The sequence below is a fragment of the Corythoichthys intestinalis genome, chromosome 9 (assembly GCF_030265065.1).
Source record: "Corythoichthys intestinalis isolate RoL2023-P3 chromosome 9, ASM3026506v1, whole genome shotgun sequence".
NCBI lineage: Eukaryota > Metazoa > Chordata > Actinopteri > Syngnathiformes > Syngnathidae > Corythoichthys > Corythoichthys intestinalis.
Window position 1 is genome coordinate 14374027 of NC_080403.1, and position 21979 is coordinate 14396005.

Here is a 21979-nt window from a genome sequence, read left to right on the forward strand (position 1 = left end):
GGATGGAGAGGGGAAGAATAGTGGTAGAGCGAAGTGAACGGGTTGGATTGTTTAGACGAAGATCGCAAAGGTAGGGAGGGGCCAGGGCATGGAGTGTTTTGAAGGTGATGATGAGGATCTTGTAGTTGATTCTTTGTTTGGCGGAAAGCCAGTGAAGTTGACGGAGGATGGGGGTGATGTGGTGTGTTGCGGGGGTTCGAGTGATGAGGCGTGCTGCTGAGTTCTGGAGGAGCTGCAGTTTCTGGAGGGACTTGTTAGGGAGACCGAAGAGCAGTGAGTTGCAATAATCGAGCCGGGAGGTTATTAGATTACAGACCAGGGTGGAAGCGGTGTATAAATATATATATATATATATATATATATATATATATATATACAGTGGGGAGAACAAGTATTTGATACACTGCCAATGGGTTTTCCCATTGTGAGTGTATCAAATACTTGTTCTCCCCACTGTATGTATGTATATATATATGTATGTATATATGTATATATATGTATATGTATATATATATGTATATGTATATATATATATATGTATATATACAGTGCCTTGCAAAAGTATTCGGCCCCCTTCAATCTTGCAACCTTTCGCCACATTTCAGGCTTCAAACATAAAGATATGAAATTTAATTTTTTTGTCAAGAATCAACAACAAGTGGGACACAATCGTGAAGTGGAACAACATTTATTGGATAATTTAAACTTTTTTAACAAATAAAAAACTGAAAAGTGGGGCGTGCAATATTATTCGGCTCCTTTACTTTCAGTGCAGCAAACTCACTCCAGAAGTTCAGTGAGGATCTCTGAATGATCCAATGTTGTCCTAAATGACCGATGATGATAAATAGAATCCACCTGTGTGTAATCAAGTCTCCGTATAAATGCACCTGCTCTGTGATAGTCTCAGGGTTCTGTTTAAAGTGCAGAGAGCATTATGAAAACCAAGGAACACACCAGGCAGGTCCGAGATACTGTTGTGGAGAAGTTTAAAGCCGGATTTGGATACAAAAAGATTTCCCAAGCTTTAAACATCTCAAGGAGCACTGTGCAAGCCATCATATTGAAATGGAAGGAGCATCAGACCACTGCAAATCTACCAAGACCCGGCCGTCCTTCCAAACTTTCTTCTCAAACAAGGAGAAAACTGATCAGAGATGCAGCCAAGAGGCCCATGATCACTCTGGATGAACTGCAGAGATCTACAGCTGAGGTGGGAGAGTCTGTCCATAGGACAACAATCAGTCGTACACTGCACAAATCTGGCCTTTATGGAAGAGTGGCAAGAAGAAAGCCATTTCTTAAAGATATCCATAAAAAGTCTCGTTTAAAGTTTGCCACAAGCCACCTGGGAGACTCACCAAACATGTGGAAGAAGGTGCTCGGGTCAGATGAAACCAAAATTGAACTTTTTGGCCATAATGCAAAACGATATGTTTGGCGTAAAAGCAACACAGCTCATCACCCTGAACACACCATCCCCACTGTCAAACATGGTGGTGGCAGCATCATGGTTTGGGCCTGCTTTTCTTCAGCAGGGACAGGGAAGATGGTTAAAATTGACGGGAAGATGGATGCAGCCAAATACAGGAATATTCTGGAAGAAAACCTGTTGGTATCTGCACAAGACCTGAGACTGGGACGGAGATTTATCTTCCAACAGGACAATGATCCAAAACATAAAGCCAAATCTACAATGGAATGGTTCAAAAATAAACGTATCCAGGTGTTAGAATGGCCAAGTCAAAGTCCAGACCTGAATCCAATCGAGAATCTGTGGACAGAGCTGAAGACTGCTATTCACAAACTCTCCATACAACCTCACAGAGCTTGAGCTGTTTTGCAAGGAAGAATGGGCAAGAATGTCAGTCTCTCGATGTGCAAAACTGATAGAAACATACCCCAAGCGACTTGCAGCTGTAATTGGAGCAAAAGGTGGTGCTACAAAGTATTAACGCAAGGGGGCCGAATAATATTGCACGCCCCACTTTTCAGTTATTTATTAGTTAAAAAAGTTTAAATTATCCAATAAATTTTGTTCCACTTCACGATTGTGTCCCACTTGTTGTTGATTCTTGACAAAAAAATTAAAATTTTATATCTTTATGTTTGAAGCCTGAAATGTGGCGAAAGGTTGCAAGGTTCAAGGGGGCCGAATACTTTTGCAAGGCACTGTATATATATACACACACACATGTATATATATATATGTATATGTATATATATATGTATATAATATATATACACACACACACATATACAGTATATATATGTATATAATATATATACACACACATATACAGTATATATACACACACATATACAGTATATATATATATATATATATATGTATATATATATGTATATAATATATATACACACATATATATTATATATATATATATATATATATATATATATATATATATATATATATATATATATATATATATATATATATATATATATATATATATATATATATATATATATATATATATATATATATATATATATATTTACAGTTGTGGTCAAAAGTTTACATACACTTGTGAAGAACATAATGTCATGGCTCTCTTGAGTTTCCAGTTATTTCGACAACTCTGATTTTTCTCTGATAGAGTGATTGGAACAGATACTTCTTTGTCACAAAAAACATTCATGAAGTTTGGTTCTTTTATGACTTTACTATGGGTGAACAGAAAAAAGTGATCAAATCTGCTGGGTCAAAAATATACATACAGCAGCGCTAATATTTGGTAACATGTCCCTTGGCCATTTTCACTTCAATTAGGCGCTTTTGGTAGCCATCCACAAGCTTCTGGCAAGCTTCTGGTTGAATCTTTGACCACTCCTCTTGACAGAATTGGTGCAGTTCAGTTAAATTTGATGGCTTTCTGACATGGACTTGTTTCTTCAGCATTGTCCACAAGTTCTCAATGGGGTTTAAGTCAGGACTTTGGGAAGGCCATTCGAAAACCTTAATTCTAGCCTGATTTAGCCATTCTATTACCACTTTTGATGTGTGTTTGGGGTCATTGTCCTGTTGGAACACCCAACTGCGCCCAAGACCCAATCTTCGGGCTGATGACGTTAGGTTATCTTCAAGAATTTGAAGGTAATCCTCCTTCTTCATTATCCCATTTACTCTCTGTAAAGCACCAGTTCCATTGGCAGCAATACAGCCCCACAGCCAAATACTACCACCACCGTGCTTGACGGTAGGCATGGTGTACTTGGGGTCAAAGGCCTCACCTTTTCTCCTCCAAACGTATTGCTGGGCATTGTGGCCAAACAGCTCGATTTTTGTTTCGTCTGACCACAGAAATTTCCTCCAGAAGGTCTTATCTTTGTCCATGTGATCAGCAGCAAACTTCAGTCGAGCCTTGAGGTGCCGCTTTTGGAGCAAGGGCTTCCTTCTTGCACGGCAGCCTCTCAGTCCATGGAGATGCAAAACACGCTTGACTGTGGACACTGACACCTGTGTTCCAGCAGCTTCTAATTCTTGGCAGATCTGCTTTTTGGTGATTCTCGGTTGAATCTTCACCCTCCTGACCAATTTTCTCTCAGCAGCAGGTGATAGCTTGCGTTTTCTTCCTGATCGTGGCAGTGACAAAACCATGCCATGCACTTTATACTTACAAATAATTGTTTGCACTGTTGCTCTTGGGACCTGCAGCTGCTTTGAAATGGCTCCAAGTGACTTTCCTGACTTGTTCAAGTCAATGATTGTTCAAGTCAATAATCACTCACAAGAAATTGCTAATTCGTGTAGCTGTATGTATATTTTTGACCCAGCAGATTTGATCACTTTTTCTGTTAACCCATAATAAAGTCATAAAAGAACCAAACTTCATGAATGTTTTTTGTGACAAAGAAGTATCTGTTCCAATCACTCTATCGGAGATGAATCAGAGTTATAGAAATAACTGCAAACTCAAGAGAGCCATGACATTATGTTCTTCACAAGTGTATGTAAACTTTTGACCACAACTGTATATATATATATATCTTTCCGATGCTAAATCTGAATACATAAAGCACACAAAAAATATTTGGGGGGAGGGGGTGCAACTTTACGGTTTTTCACTTATTACGGTGGGTTCTGGTCCCAATTAACCACGAAAAACGAGGTTTCACTGTATGTCATTTCTTAAAACAAGTTAAAAGCTGTTTGGATGTATGCATGGATGTATGCATACATGGATGGTTGGTTGGTTGGGTGGGTTGTTTGAGTTTGTACGAGTGGATGATGAATGGGAATAGAGCTGCTGACATCTGCAATCAGACTATTTTTCCAAACAATCAGCAATATCGTTCAGTTTCCTCATTCTACAGTGCACTATATGTTGTTGCACTTTGGGCCATTAATTTCCCTGTGTCTGCCTTTGTGCAGTTATTTGCTTCATGGAAATGTTGCCGAACTTCCTTGTGAATTATTTACACTTGGGTCAAGCTCTGAAATATCAAGAACCAAGCTCTTGTTACAGTTCGTCTTTACACGCGCCGTACTCATTGTCGCATAATATGTTGAATTGCAAAGAAAAAAAAATTGCCAACACTGTGGATAGAATTGTGTGTTTCTCAGCTGAACCCTCCTAATACATGGAATCCAACACGTAAGGTTTCTCACATTCTCTTCTGTGTTACACAGAAAAGAAAGCACTTTGGTGGAACAATGCAGATTGGTGTTCACAGTCAGCTACTCAAAAAAAAAAAAAAAAACTCGCAAACTCTGCGACCTGAAATATGGAACTGATAAACATGTAGTTCTGGATTCTTCGTAAAGTACTTCCAGGAAATCCACCACAGTTTTTGGATCAGAAATAGACGTTTGGGGAATGGCTTGTAACTGCCAGCCCTACGTCATAACTCTTTACTGACAGCAACACCAGTGAAGAAATTTCTATTTTCCCTCTTACAACAACAGCCATCTATCCTTTTTCTATACGACCTATTCTCTCTGAGGGCACGGATGAGTTGAGAGTGGCACCAGCTCACCCATGCCCCCGGTTACTGGTGAACATGGAGAAGTCCCAAAAAGTGCATGTAAACTCAAGAAAGTAAGGCTGGTGCTCAGATTTACTCAGAACTCAGAAATGTGCGGCAGATGTGTTCAGTTGGATGTTTTGAAATATTCAGTCTGCTGGTCTACACATTGGCTTTAAAATAGTTGCCTCCTCAACAACATGACCAATAAATTTAGTTAATGAATTCCCACTTTCTACAAATAGTGTGCAAAACATTGTGATCAATAGCAGAAAAGCCTCTGACCAAGGGAGATATCAATGTTTTCTCATCATGATTGTGGTAATCGATGGCTGAAGCACTGGGAGAATGAGAAGCCCAAATTTTAAATCACCAATTTAAAGCATCAATACATGCTAATTCTATCCTTAAATAATCATACACGGCGATATTTTCATTGTCTTTTGAATAATTGCCAAAAGTAGTCTACTTTTTAAAAAAAAAATTAAATCTGTGATCATATTTTCACACATTCACACAAGTGCCATGCTTCTGGTCTCGCAGGTTTTCCTGTTCTTCCGCTTACACTTTAATTTATTTTTTCTCATATTGTTTTGGGCCAATGTACAAGGCAATATTAAGAAAACCTAGAGTACAGCATTTCTATGTAATTGAGTCTTCTACCTCTGAACATTTTGTACTCTCTGTCAGCATACATCTGTTATGTGCATGCTCTTATTACATAACTGCATGAACGTATAGTCTTCTCTTACTCCCTAACGTAAATGGTATGCGTGCACAACGCAACACACTCACACACTGAAGACCACAAAATGATATGTTGAGAAACTCTGCATGACAGGACCCAACATCACAAAGCCATGTGGAGGGAGGAGTCTACATTTTAACAGAAGACCATGTTTACTTTCCCCCCCCCTGATAAGACAGAAAAGTGGCAGTGAACTTGACAGTCAGCCAAAAAAGGTTACAGCATTTATGGCCATGACCTTTGCACATAAATAAAGATAAAGTTTGCACTTTTTAGCTTTCCTGAGTCGGCATATGGTTTGTTTAGTTATATCAACAATCTGTGTTGAGAATTGTAGGGGGGGCAGAGGGGGGGTCTTGCAGGGAGGTTGAATAAAAAGGTCCTGCAGAATTGTAAAAGATGAGTGTTTCCATATGACTCGATAAATGTCTTCGAAGCCTTTGGCTTGTAAATATCTCCCTGTTTGTTTTGGAATCTTTAGCATGCAAGTGTCGCAGCTAGTCTGTATGTGTGTGTGGGCGTTGCATGAGAATCACAATATTATGGTTCTAGCTGCTGGCAGTCCAACACGCCACGTGATGGCCTGTGCAGCACGTGGACACCAAAAGGAGAAGATTCACTAATTTTTGCTCAATTTCTGTTATGTTTTTTAGCGTGTAGGAGTACAGTATATCATCTACAGTAGTTCATCTCATTTGGGGAAATGCAGTGCATACAGAAAGTTCAAATCCTGTCGAATGGCAAACCATTATTTTGAGAAAACAGCTTCAACAAACAAGCTGATAAAACCCACTTTGAATCCAGCGAAGCTTATTTTTAATAAGCTTGAAAGACAATTAATTAGGTTAAAAATTAAGTAGGTTACATGAGGTTTGTTTTTGTTTATTTGTTCTCTTCTCCACCCACTAAACTTTCCAGACATACAAGATTTTTGTGCACGTCGTGCCTGTTTGGACTGGGTCCAACTTTAGCTTCACGCCATGTAAACGAAGCCATTTAATTGTGGTTTAGACGGTGCTTTATTTGTTCTTAACTTTGTAATTATGCAGCTTTAAGACTCACAATGACAGCTCATCATTGGATAATTATTCAGAGTACAGAATGTCCTTGCCTGTTTTAATGCAAAAAATGAAGGGTTATTCGCTCTTATTTATGGATTATTCTGTCATTGTACTGCAGTCATTTTGGATTATGTCATATTTGTGTAGCAGGATGGAACATTTTTGTTTACATATGTTTTGCAAATTCCTTATTTGCCCCCCCCCCCCCCCCCCCCCCATAAAAAGAGTGAAGCAAATGGTTGGGAATCCCTGAGACTTGTTCACAATTTGTTGAACTCAGTTAAATACGTAGACCTTTGCGTCACTGTTGTAAAGACATGCATATTTCTATTCATAATGTCTCTACAATGCGTCTATGTCTCAAACATAATTATGTTGGAAAACACGGATAAGGCTGAGAAAGCAATTTCTGCTCTCGCACCCCTCTTTAAAATAAACTGCTTTATTTTAAGCCAAAAGAAGCATTGTTTTTGATAGAACATTATGTCTATATGCTGCCATAGCAGTTTCATGGCACATTAAGCCCCAAACTATTTTTAATTTGTCCGTTTTACCCCTTGAAATCTCCATATTTTTTATCTTAGAATCATTAATTGATGTCTAATATTTAGTTTGAAAAAAAAAAATAAACGACTCTAAAAAATTATTCACTCACACATTTTAAACTTTTAAACGAATTACGTCACAATGATAAAAATTGTGTTTGTAAATAGGTCACGGATAGCTACCTCCTAACTTTCACTTAATTGTATTTCTTTTTTGTTTCTGTCGCATTTCCTCGATATTTTAGATGTCAAATAATCGATCCAAACTAAGAAAAAATGGAAAAAAAAAAAAAAAAAACTTTAAGGGGGTAAATATATGAAAAAGAAAATCTCCACCACTCCTTAATGTCTGCGATTTCTGCATCGCAACCCTTGTTATATTATTGTGTTCCACTCATAAAATCCTCAAAAAGTCTGGCTGTGGCCATTCACAGCTGTGTCTTCACACTCCGTGATACATGCTACACAGAGTTTTGGGATCGAAATAAGGTATGTGTGCGATAATATCTCGTTAAAATCATGGTGTCTTTAATTATGCTGTCTCATGCTCTCACATCGAGTTAGGGTTTAGAGGTTTAAATTATTATTATTATTATTATTATTTTTAAATGCACTCCTGCTCAAAAAATTTCATCCACCAGAAAATAAAGATTTTAAGCTTTCCAATTATGTATTACACATGCATATAGGACAATGCATATAGGACAATTTTAAATATTTTGCCTTTGCTTTAAGTCACCTGAGTGTTTTCCGTCTTATATATTTTTAAATGAGCATTTGGAAGTTCAATAATATTCAGCAAATACAAATGTTTAACATTCATTTAGTTTATTTTCGAGACAATGACCGTATTGTGGTTCATTTGCCTGATTTCGGTCAAGATAGATGATAGATGGTTGTCTGTCTCTTTTTGTGCCTGATAACTGGTGGTGACCAGTTTAAGTTGTAGTTTGCTTTTCACCCAAGGTCAGCTGGAATAGGATCCAGCACCCCGTGACCCTGACAAGGATAAACAGTGTTGAAAATGGGTGGTTGGATGGATAGCTTTGATTAATTTTCAATTGAAGTCTTTGAAAATAAGCTGCAACCGATCCTGGGTAAATATGAGGGAGACACAATGTACACACTGGATTTGTTACCAGTCAACTTTATTTATTTATTTAAGTTTATTAAATGTACTGTATGGACGCACAGTAATTCAAACTCACATGAACAACTTTGGACAATTTACAGTAATCCAATATGCACGTTTTTGGAACGTGACAAGAGCAGAAGTACCCTGAGAAAGCCCATGCAAGGAGGCAGAATATGCAAACTCCAGGCTGCATTAAATACCGAATTAGCTAAATCTGAGAAACTTTTGACTGTTGCCAAATTTGAAAGAGAAGGGATTGCAGTGCTGCGTGGTCGAATTTAATCAGGGGAAGTACACCACCAGTGTAAAACTGCCCTGCTAAAACGTTGTTTCTACAATATCAAGCACATTCCGATAGTCAGGCCTGTGGGGAACCATGGCTGGAGAGCCACTGAACACATTGACAGGGTGATACAAAGAAATTTAGAGGATGAATGGAATTGGTGTAATGCTGCACTTGTGTTCAATATGTTTCGTGATCGCCTAACAATAACAGTTCCTTCTGGTGCACACTCAGCCTTTGATTATGGCAGGATGTTGATGTGATGGTGGGCCAGACAGGATGTGGGCAGAAGCAGGGGGCGGGGGCACCACTGAAGAGACACTGCGGTTGAATTATAGTAGAACACATTTTCTGAGTTAGGACATTATGTGCGAAATGAATTTGAGATCTGACATGGCAGAATCTAGCCCAATTATTATTCTATTAAAACGTGGAGGAGTTCAATTATGTTGGTAATTGGGTTAAAAAAAAAAAAAAGTTTTAGACCTTGGGTTTTATGTACTATACTCAACCTCTGCACCAATTTGCTGAACCAGTTATAAATCAAGTGTATCAAACCATTAGATATTTTGTGATTAATTAGTCATATTAGGTGCCTTAAATTTGGATTAAACTCATTTATAATCTTTAAATTGCTTTTTTATTCTATCAGCGAGTTGCCATTTGATGGAACCTGTTGGGGCTTCTTGTGCTTGAGCCGTTCGGGTGTCGGGTGGAAAACAATGGTCAGCCACACCCTGAAATTGTCATTAATTGGCTGTCATTGTGTTTGGCATAATTTGAAGGTGAAAACCTAGCATTGACCATAAATTCTTAATTGATTAAAAAATTTCGAGTATGAATTTTCTGTTGTGAATATAATGATATAAAATGGCACCATTGTTTCCATCGGGGAGTAAATTTTTATTTTAGGATTATTTGGAGGATGACCCTAGATTTAAAAAAGGATTAAAAAACAAACAAAAAAATTCATTAAAAAAAAAAAAAAAATGTTCCTCCAAGTGATCTAAATAAAAGGTTGCAGAGCAAAATTGATTCATTATATAAACAAATTAATCATTTTTTATCTCTTACAACACACACATACACTCACACACAAAGAAAAGAGTCCCTCATTTTTAAGATATTTTTATATAAAGTCATCACATTATTGTAGCAGATCTAAAGATAGATATGAAACAAAAATTATTAGCTTGCCAGCACTATTTGGTTTTGGTTCATAATGACTGGACTTTTGCCACTGATCTTGCAAAAAAGTTCAGTGTTTGGACTAGAGATGTCCCGATCCGATATCTGGATCGGATCGGACGCCGATATGGGCAGAAAAATGTGTATCGGTATCGGATCGGCCGACACTGAAAAATTCCGATCCAGACTTCCGATCCAGTTTTTTTTCAAGTCCGGTCCAGGTTTTCCAGTGCACCGACTTACATAATCCATTCCTGTTTTTGCTTCGGTTTCCCTAAAATCCGGTCCGCATTTTACGCACACCTTCAACACACTACATTACCGTCTCCCAAATGACTGAGAGACTATAGGTAAAAATGTCAGCTGTGTGGGATTATTTCACTTTAAAGGACGACAAAGACGAAGAGGCAGAGTGCAACATATGCCACAATAAAGTCAAGCGTGGTGGTAAAGCTGTAAGAAGTGTTAATACAACCAAACTAATCAAGCATTTATCGAAATACCACCACAAACAATACAAGGAGTATGAGGAGTATATGAGAAGTATAAGGAGAAAACCGAAGACAGAAAGAAAGGTCATACGCAACGAACACTGGCCAAAACTTGCTATGCGTGACAAACTGGCACTTGACAGTCCAGTGAAGAATCATTGCCGAAGGAATCATTCTGGATGACGAGCCATTATCTCTCGTGAGTAAAGTGGGATTTAGACGCATCGGGCAGACTTTTTTCAAAAAATATATATTCATATATTTATACTAAAACGATGTATGTATGTATGTACTTTTCCAGCATTATTTCGCTGTGTAAATGCATTTATAATGATAAAAATTTGTAGAGTATTTAAACATTGAGAAAACTTGCGTTTTTTTTCTGCCAACTCGAGGAGATTAAAATAAATGTCAAATCCACTATCCACCTGGTAGAACACACATGCAAATATAAAATATATAAATGTTTATTGAATATCCATCTTACAGTCTTGTTTAACTGGGAGAATTTGTTACAAAAGACAGGCTATAATTTGTTATCGTTATGCATATATGCACTGGCGTCACCAAACGTGATCACACAAATCGTAACCATGCATCGCTCCTGAGTCCTCACAAATAAAGCATAATTTTTTATTTTTTTTTTCGGGCTCGTGCCTACAAATAAAACATAAATTTTGGGTTTTTTCGGGCTGGGCAAGCAAATCAAAGGGAGTGTGTAATAGTTAATAGTTTGAGGTTGTTTGTGTGTTTTGCTTTTTTAAGACAGTTTACAGTATTATTAGCATGTTTTACTGTCTGAATATGTCATTTCTGTTTGTTATTTATAATGTTTTGTGTTTATCATTTAATAAACAGGTCAGTTTCTTGTTACCAACCATTATGTGTTATTCCAACTCACCTAATTCAGCTTGTTATCAAGACTACTAAAACCCTTTTCAACATGAGTCTGACAACTACGTAAGGAGGCTAAATAACTTTAAACTTTAATACATGCTCAGAGAGGCCGGTATCGGTATCGGCCAGTATCAGTATCTGATCAGAAGTGCAAAACAATATCGGTATCGGATCGGAAGTACAAAAACCTGGATCGGGACATCCCTAGTTTGGACTGAGAAGTAATAGCCCACATGTCTCAAGCTGCACGTTTTGTTTGTACTTCCAAAGTTAGAATTTATACATTTTTTGTTGCAGAAAGGCCTTCGTGTAAATGCTTGACTCTAAGCATTCCCAGAAAGGAAAAGGTCAGATGCAATGAAAACATGGCTTTGGGAGACTTTTAACTCCTTCACAGATTTTTTTCTAGCACTTATCATTACACTACACAAAGAATGAATTAATGCAGATTAATGCAAAGAAGTATTACGCATCGTAAAATATCCCCAAACCTGTCTGCATCTTCTCTTTACTTAACATATGAGTTTATACATTGAATCTTCCCACACGGCACCCGTTGTCCTCTCAAGACTGTTTCCATGGTGATGTGTCAGTGAAAAACCAGCATTGATCTGCAATGGAAAAGTAGGCCATCACACTAAGCAAGCCTGTTTGCAAGCCATTACATGCCTTTTACTTTGAACACTAGCACGTGAGTGATGCGCAACTCCTCTGTAATGTTTTTTTTTTTTTTTGGCCACTCACTCAACATGACTTATGTTTACAAACACAACTCCTGGGGAGGTCCTCCTTGAACCAGGCCAAAGTGGGTCAGGGTCTTGTTGGCATTTGACTGACAGGCCAAAGTGCTGATAGCATGGTATTATCTCTCAGTACTGCAATTATCTGTTGACAAGTCATTAGCTGTATTCGTCTGTGCCTCTGGGAAGCCTTTTTTTGGTCATGAGGGGGTAAGTTTATGTTGGCACTATGCCACAGGCTAGTGTATGGTCTCAGCTTTCACTGCACGTGATCTGCTGCTGTTGTATTTAGGATGTTTGTTACGGCGCTGTTGCTGATTTAAAATGGGAAGCCGTGTGCCACTAACACAATATTTTTGAGATAAGGGGACTGAACACATACAGTGTGTCAATGTAAGGCCATAGCAGGCAATACAGTAGATTCTTTTTTTACGCCATCATGACTATGCAAAGGCATGACTAAAAGGGGAATGGGCTATGCAAAGCTTCCGGAATGCATGTGTGGAATGTGTCAGTGGAGTTGAAGAATGTAATCTCAATGTGTGAGACTGGTCAGGTGCTTTCTTCCTCACCCAACAATACTTTCACGTGTTGGCCAACTAGCAATGAAATGCGACTTCTATGTACTAAATTTAAAAACACAAGATTTGCTCGATTACACGATGATGTAATTGTTTTGCGAGCAGATGCGAGTAGCAGCGTGTTACATTTACTCCGTTACATTTATTTGAGTAACTTTTTGAGAAAAATATACTTCTACGTTAGAGTAGTTTTACCAAGCCATACTTTTTACTTTTACTTGAGTAGATCTGTGAAGAAGAAACGCTACTCTTACTCCGCTGCTTTGGGCTACACTAGTCGTGACACTTTTTCTCTTTATTCTACACATTAGATTTGACGTTTTTTTTCTGCCAGAGACTGCAACCATGGCTCAACTTATTTCACCAATGAGACGTTGCAACAATAATCACATGACTCCATTATACCAATCTTGCTTGCAATCAAGCTTGCCATTTTATGATCCCACCAGCCTGTTCAATCATTTGATGTCTTTAAAGCACCGTAAGAAAAAATAAGTATTTGACATCTCTTTATTACTTTTTCTATGGCACTGTTTGACCACAGAAAACCGGAGAGGTGATCCTTTAAGTTTCATAATAGGAAAGGTTTTTTCCACTAGAAGGTAAGGGTGTAACGGTACATGTATTTGTATTGAACCGTTTCGGTACGTGGTGCTCGGTTCGGAACGGAGGCACACCGAACGAGTTTCTGACGTAATGTAACCCTTACTTTTCGAGGCTGTGAGTCGATCGAGTTACAGTTTCTTTGTGTAAATTTACTCTGCCTTCTCTACTATAATGAGGACCAACACGGTAGGACAGTATATAACCCAGAAACGTCAACGGCGTGACAACGTGGCCGCCGCTAGAATGCAGTGAAACGCAGGCGTTAAAGTCAATCAGCCAATGCACACCAGTCGCAGTGCGGCCGTGTGTTAGACGTGTACCAGAAGCGGCTCAACACGACGCACGCGAAAAGAACGGCAGAGCTTATTATTTGACGCGAGACGCGACCCTCCTGCGTCAATACTACTACCGGCAGCTAGGATCGGGTGACTGGAAGTCACTCGTGTATAAATACGGTGGAAACTAATATGCAATCGTAACCCACTTTTTGAGTCCATCAGATCTCTTGAGTGGTAGATCGGGGCACAGTTGACTTGTCTTTGTTGATTTACTGCTGTCTTCTCTGCTATAATAATAACCAACACTGCCCCGTGTTCAACAAAAAAACCCTCCAACCACAACAAAACAACTTTTTAATATTCTAATATTCACATAGGAACTAAAGCTATACAACATAAAATACACAATATAAATGAATACTACATCACATTTGTAAAATATAAACACATAATAAAATAAATAATAGCCCATTTAAATAAAATAAATTGAAATGAGCTAAAAAACCTGTAATTAAATAATAAGAATAATACACAGATTCTGCTTGCACAATTAAATTTATTAATTTCTGTATGCCGCTTTAACTTGAGAAAATCCACCAATAAAGCTTTTGAAAACCGTTCGTAAGAAAAAAAAAAAGATTCATTGAGGCATTTCATTTGTAAAATACATGTTAAAATCTTTGTCATTGGGATTGCTTTTCTCTTTAGCACAGGACTTCTTTTTTCCTCTTTCTTTCAGAATGAAAGCTGATCAATACAAGAGGTCTGAAAGGCAAATTGTAGTTGGATTATCTTTAAATACCCGCTACTTTTTGAGCAGAATTCTAGCTTTGTATAGGCTAATGTTCCTATTGCTGAAAGCACAAAGGTGTGTAATAAACAACTAGCACATTTATATTTTGCATTTTGTTTTCTTACTGTACCGAAAATGAACCGAACCGTGACCTCAAAACCGAGGTACGTACAAAACCGAGATTTTTGTGTACCGTTACACCCCTACTAGAAGGCACTCATGCTTGGACGAATAATGCTTAATTTCTGTAGATCATTTTCTCTCGCTGCATTTGTGTGTGTGTGCGTGTGTGTGTGCGTGCGTGTGTGTGTATTTATTTGGCTTGATTTGGTCATGTAATGTGTTATAGTACAATATAATAATAACACTTCATAAGTGTTCACTAAGCTGTCATTAACTCGATTAAAAATTGTAATCGTTTGACAGCCCTAATGTATGTATATATATGTATGTATGACCGTGCATTTGCGGTGATGGCGCCCAGGCTGTGGAACCAATTACCACTTACTATTAGACAGGCCCCCTCACTTACGGATTTTAAATCACGTCTTAAAACATTTTATTTTTCGTCAGCTTTTAATGTGCAATGACAGTTTATGACCTCGTCTTTTATTTATTTTATTTTATGTGTTTGTTTTATCTTTCAAAGTTGACTTATTTTGCTGTGTTTTGCTATGTAAAGCACTTTGGTCTCCTTGGCGGATTTTTAAATGTGCTATACAAATAAAGTTGATTGATTGATTGATTGATATATATATATATATATATATATATATATATATATATATATATATATATATATATATATATATATATATATATACACACAGCTTAAAAATTAATTAATCGCAATTCAAACCATCTATAAAATATATCATATTTTTCTGTAAATTACATATATATATATATTCTGTAAAATAAATTGTTGGAATGGAAAGATAAGACACAAGATGGATATATACATTTAACATACGGTACATAAGGACTGTATTTGTTTATTATAACAATAAATCAACAAGATGGCATTAACATTATTAACATTCTATTAAAGTGATCCATGGATAGAAAGACTTGTAGTTCTTAAAAGATAAATGTTTGTACAAGTTATAGAAATTTTATATTAAAACCCCTCTTAATGTTTTCGTTTTAATAAAATTTGTAAAAATTTCAATCAAAAAATAAACTAGTAGCCCGCCATTGTTGATGTCAATAATTACTTACACAATGCTCATGGGTGCTGAAGCCTATAAAATCAGTCGCACCCAAGTGCCATCAGAGGGCGACAAAACTCCATAAAACACAATTAACAGGTGGGCATTTCACTCTACTGTCATTTAACTCTGTCTGAGCGGGACATGTGAGTTAATTGCGTCAAATATTTTAACGTGATTAATTATGTTATTAATTTAAAAAATGAATTACCGCCCGTTAACGCGATAATTTTGACAGCCCTAATAGATATATATATATATATTTATATATGGTATATATGGTATATATATGGTATAAATATGGTATAAATATGGTATAAATATACGGTATACATATATATAAATGGTGTATGTATATATATATATATATATATATATATATATATACCATATGTATATATATGGTGTGTATATATATACACCATATATATATATATATATACCATATGTATATACCATATGTATATACCATATGTATATATATGGTGTGTATATATATATACACCATATATATACCATATATATATACACCATATATATATACACCATATATATATACACCATATATATACCATATATATATATATATACACAGTAACAGGGGTCGCGTTAACCGAATATTTTCCGTCGTTGACCGATTTTTTAAAACGGTGACGGAAAAAAACTTAAGTCCATCTGTCATTTTGACAGGTTGCGATTCACACCCCAGACCACAGGGTGGCGAGTGAGCATATTAATTAGCTATTGTCTCTCTTGATGCATGACGTCGTTGGCCTTACTCTGAAAAATGTCAAGGCAACTGAGTGTCCGAAGTTTCTTCAAAAAGCCCCAAAACGACGATGGTGTTGATAAAAAAGGTGAAAAAACAGGGACTGCACAAGCAGGTACGCAATTCAAGTCCATGCGCACCAGGAGGAAGGTGTAAGACTCCGTTCAGGCCACATCAGGTGAACTGTTAATTTCATTGTTCCATATGTAGCCTACCTACTGGGGCCACAGTCAGCTGCTTTTGTCACTGCGGAGAAAAAGTTACATATTCATCTGCTTGATGTGTGATGGCACGGTGTGGATTCTCTGTTAAGCTTGTTCGGACAGAACATTAATTTAAAATGAATGAAAACTAAATACTATTGAATATGTCTAAGCGGTATGCAAGCGGTCTTGTTAGCTCGAATTGCTGTGTCCAGCCACTGTAGCTCTGCTGCTCTCTGTGAACTCTATTCAAGCCGGAACGCGCGCGGCTCTTAAGTGTCTCTGTCATGTGACTGTGTCGTAGCCGGTAACGCGCTCAGCCAAATGGACACACAAGTACGGAAGGTGAATTATGCCAAACAAAGGGTCACCACAATGTCATTATCATCATTTTAAAAATTTAAGTGACGGGTAAAAATAGATTATGACCGGATTTTTATGACCCTGTCAGTCAAAATGACAGACAACGAAAAAGTCTAGCGCAACCTCTGCACAGTATACAGTGCCTTGCAAAAGTATTCGGCCCCCTTGAATCTTGCAACCTTTCGCCACATTTCAGGCTTCAAACATAAAGATATGAAATTTAATTTTTTTGTCAAGAATCAACAACAAGTGGGACACAATCGTGAAGTGGAACAACATTTTTGGCATAATTTAAACTTTTTTAACAAATAAAAAACTGAAAAGTGGGGCGTGCAATATTATTCGGCCCCCTTGCGTTAATACTTTGTAGCGCCACCTTTTGCTCCAATTACAGCTGCAAGTCGCTTGGGGTATGTTTCTATCAGTTTTGCACATCGAGAGACTGACATTCTTGCCCATTCTTCCTTGCAAAACAGCTCAAGCTCAGTGAGGTTGGATGGAGAGTGTTTGTGAACAGCAGTCTTCAGCTCTTTCCACAGATTCTCCATTGGATTCAGGTCTGGACTTTGACTTGGCCATTCTAACATCTGGATACGTTTATTTTTTAACCATTCCATTGTAGATTTGGCTTTATGATTTGGATCATTGTCCTGTTGGAAGATAAATCTCCGTCCCAGTCTCAGGTCTTGTGCAGATACCAACAGGTTTTCTTCCAGAATGTTCCTGTATTTGGCTGCATCCATCTTCCCGTCAATTTGAACCATCTTCCCTGTCCCTGCTGAAGAAAAGCAGGCCCAAACCATGATGCTGCCACCACCATGTTTGACAGTGGGGATGGTGTGTTCAGGGTGATGAGCTGTGTTGCTTTTACGCCAAACATATCGTTTTGCATTGTGGCCAAAAAGTTCAATTTTGGTTTCATCTGACCAGAGCACCTTCTTCCACATGTTTGGTGTGTCTCCCAGGTGGCTTGTGGCAAACTTTAAACGAGACTTTTTATGAATATCTTTGAGAAATGGCTTTCTTCTTGCCACTCTTCCATAAAGGCCAGATTTGTGCAGTGTACGACTGATTGTTGTCCTATGGACAGACTCCCCCACCTCAGCTGTAGATCTCTGCAGTTCATCCAAAGTGATCATGGGCCTCTTGGCTGCATCTCTGATCAGTTTTCTCCTTGTTTGAGAAGAAAGTTTGGAAGGACGGCCGGGTCTTGGTAGATTTGCAGTGGTCTGATGCTCCTTCCATTTCAATATGATGGCTTGCACAGTGCTCCTTGAGATGTTTAAAGCTTGGGAAATCTTTTTGTATCCAAATCCGGCTTTAAACTTCTCCACAACAGTATCTCGGACCTGCCTTGGTTTTCATAATGCTCTCTGCACTTTGAACAGAACCCTGAGACTATCACAGAGCAGGTGCATTTATACGGAGACTTGATTTCACACAGTTGGATTCTATTTATCATCATCGGTCATTTAGGACAACATTGGATCATTCAGAGATCCTCACTGAACTTCTGGAGTGAGTTTGCTGCACTGAAAGTAAAGGGGCCGAATAATATTGCACGCCCCACTTTTTGGTTTTTTATTTGTCAAAAAAGTTTAAATTATCCAATAAATGTTGTTCCACTTCACAATTGTGTCCCACTTGTTGTTGATTCTTGACAAAAAATTAAAATTTCATATCTTTATGTTTGAAGCCTGAAATGTGGCGAAAGGTTGCAAGGTTCAAGGGGGCCGAATACTTTTGCAAGGCACTGTATATACATATATATACCATCATTTAATCATTCATTCCTTTGTTGAGCGGGAAACTGTTTTACATTACGGTACATAGCTTACTTTATTACTGGACTAATTAATTGTGAATTTTCAAATCATTTTTTTTTTCACAAATATACAGTACATATGTAACATTAAAAGGTTCTTCTTTGTAATAACAAACATGTCAACACCTCCAAATTCAGCCTGTTGCTTTTGTCAATAGTAGTTCCATTAGTAACCATGACAGTACCACCACCAAGCTTCACTGATAAGGTTGTGCAGTGCACATCGCAGTGCCTTTGTCCGCCTACCACTTAAAGTCCCGCTTCTAATTAATTAAATGACTGAATCGTGTCAAAAAGTATTCAAAAAACAATAACAAAAACTCACACAGATCCATAACTAATGAAATTGTGTAATAAAAATCAGTTTTTTAGTGGTTTGCCTCACAAAGTTGACACTATGACAATAGGGAAGGATTCAGGCAGAAGGAATGTGAGTCAGTAAAAACAGCAGTCAAGCCTCGTTGACTTCATCGTGCGGCTAGTCGGAAAACGAAAATGAATGTGGGTCAGAGGTGAAAGTATGTCCCGAAGAACATCATTTTGGAGAGATTCTACCATCCAGGTCCAAACTGGGGGCAGAATCACCATCACACGGCGCAAGTGATGAGTACAACACAGAAGCAGTGGCGTTGCTCCATTTCAATCCAATCTCGGGGGCCTACTGAAACGGAATGGTCAAGATCTTACATTTATGCCTATCACCTCAACACTGCAGCTAGTATATCGATTTATTTATTTATTTATTTATTTAATCATCATCTGAAAGTATTAAAATCAGGTATTTTTACTTGTGCACTTTTGGTGATGGGCCAACGCCAGCTCATGCCTTGTTGTTTCGAGTTCCATTGTCATTGTCAACAACTCTACATTGAAAACATTTCATTTGTCACTTGGTCAAAGCAGTCTTCAGTAAAATGTTTTGATGAAACAACATATATTCCTCTGGTTTATCAAGTTTATCCTTATTCGCTTGTCTGCTCAATCCACTCAGTTCTCACCACTGGGCCGAACAAAAATTTATCGAGGCTTATAACCGTAGTATATCCACAAGACCACCACACACATTATTCCTTGTTCCGATAAAAAGTTTCTCCTGAAGTAAAAGACTAAAACGCTGGCTGCCACAAAATGAAACTACATGAATGAAACGCTGCACACGAAAAAGACTACCTTCTCATACGTCACTTCCGGTTACTGACCCTGTTGTCACTTGACAAAAGCGGGAGATTTAAACTGGGATTAAAACTGCGTGTTGCACTTCTTTGGTTTATTTTACAAGGAAAAGGACTACTGTTTGTGGCTAAGTGAAGTCCAATCTAATTCAGTAAAGTACCACCGAGGTCACAGTGGTGGAAGATACAACTGAGTGAAAGGCGTATTAGGACAGGCAATTATTTTTAGAAAATATCAGTAATGTTTACATCAACAAGGGTGTCAAGAATTAGTCAAGAATTACCTTATTCAATGTCTTATGGTTATTTACATCGTACTTGAATTGACAATCATATCATGAACACACTGATACCATTACAAATATTACTTTTAAATAATTTAATTTACCGTTACTTAAAAACAATAATGATGATAGTAACCCACTAGTTAAAATGTCAATCAATACTGATATCTATCAAGAAAACTCCAGTTTAAACATTCACCTTTTAATATGAGATAATTTGACAAAACCTTTTACTGATAGTTTAAATCAGCAAAACCAATAAGAAGCCAAGTTTCACTTAAATGCTAAACGTTTAATACCTTTTACAGTCATGTTTTATGTGGTGGAAGATACGACTGAGTGGAAGGCGTATTAGGACAGGCAATTATTTTTAGAAAATATCAGTAATGTTTACATCAACAAGGGTGTCAAGAATTAGTCAAGAATTACCTTATTCAATGTCTTATGGTTATTTACATCGTACTTGAATTGACAATCATATCATGAACACACTGATACCATTACAAATATTACTTTTAAATAATTTAATTTACCGTTACTTAAAAACAATAATGATGATAGTAACCCACTAGTTAAAATGTCAATCAATACTGATATCTATCAAGAAAACTCCAGTTTAAACATTCACCTTTTAATATGAGATAATTTGACAAAACCTTTTACTGATAGTTTAAATCAGCAAAACCAATAAGAAGCCAAGTTTCACTTAAATGCTAAACGTTTAATACCTTTTACAGTCATGTTTTATGTTTCGGAATAATACCCATTTCCTTGTTGTGGCTTTATGACCTAACTCACGTTTTATGATCCGCAATATTTACCGTTGAAACATCTTCCTTATCTGTCAAACAACACCACTCTAGATTGTTGAACCAGGTGAATACATCCATTGCCAAAACATTAAATTGACACAGTTTGATAGAAGAGCACAAAACATAGTCCTTGGGTCTCCTTCAAGATATATTTTAATGGAAAAATTCTCACACAAATAATTTGTTGACAGCAAATGATTCCAGAGTAAAAATATGTCTTCAAGGCCGTAACAGGACAGTACCATGTAATTAGGTTGTTTTATGATGCTGACAGATATATACCATCAGACAAGCTGGCACTGTGATAGTATTTTTACCACTCGTGTTCAACATCTTGTGATTAGATGATGGATCACATGAGTCTTCTTTATTTGTTTTCCGTTATAGACAAAAACAGAATGACAAAGATTGCCGTGAGGGTGGTGTTGGAAAATGAAAGAGTAAACAACTGTCCTTAACTTGGAATTTGTGTTCCCATGCTTGCCATGCCTGTGTGATTGACTTTTGACATTGCTAGTGCATTAGAGTGGCACCTGGTGTTATCAGAGGATCATATGGAGCAATCCATTTTTTCCTAACAAGCCAAAACAATCCGCCATGTTTCACTTGTTCACGTGTCAGGGAGTGAAAGAGAGGATGCAGAAATCCACTAAATGGTATGTCCGCTTACTACAAAGAGGCTTACACCTTAACCTATTCTTTTATGTGACTTGTTTTTACCTCGACTTTCTCATACTATTGGTTGGTGCAATGTTGCCTTGCAGGACAGAAGACAGGAACAATAAATTTCAGCGTGATTATTCAGCAATAATAACTGAAAACCTCAAATGGCTTAAATACTTCACAGAAAAAGACATCAAACAACTACAGCTGTTTATGATCATTACACAACAAACACAACAATAATATAAAACTTCAGCATATGTCTGAAAGGATATTTAGAGGTATCAAGAGTGGTTAAGTCACAAACAGTACTAGTATTATTGTGTACGTTTGACGAACTGC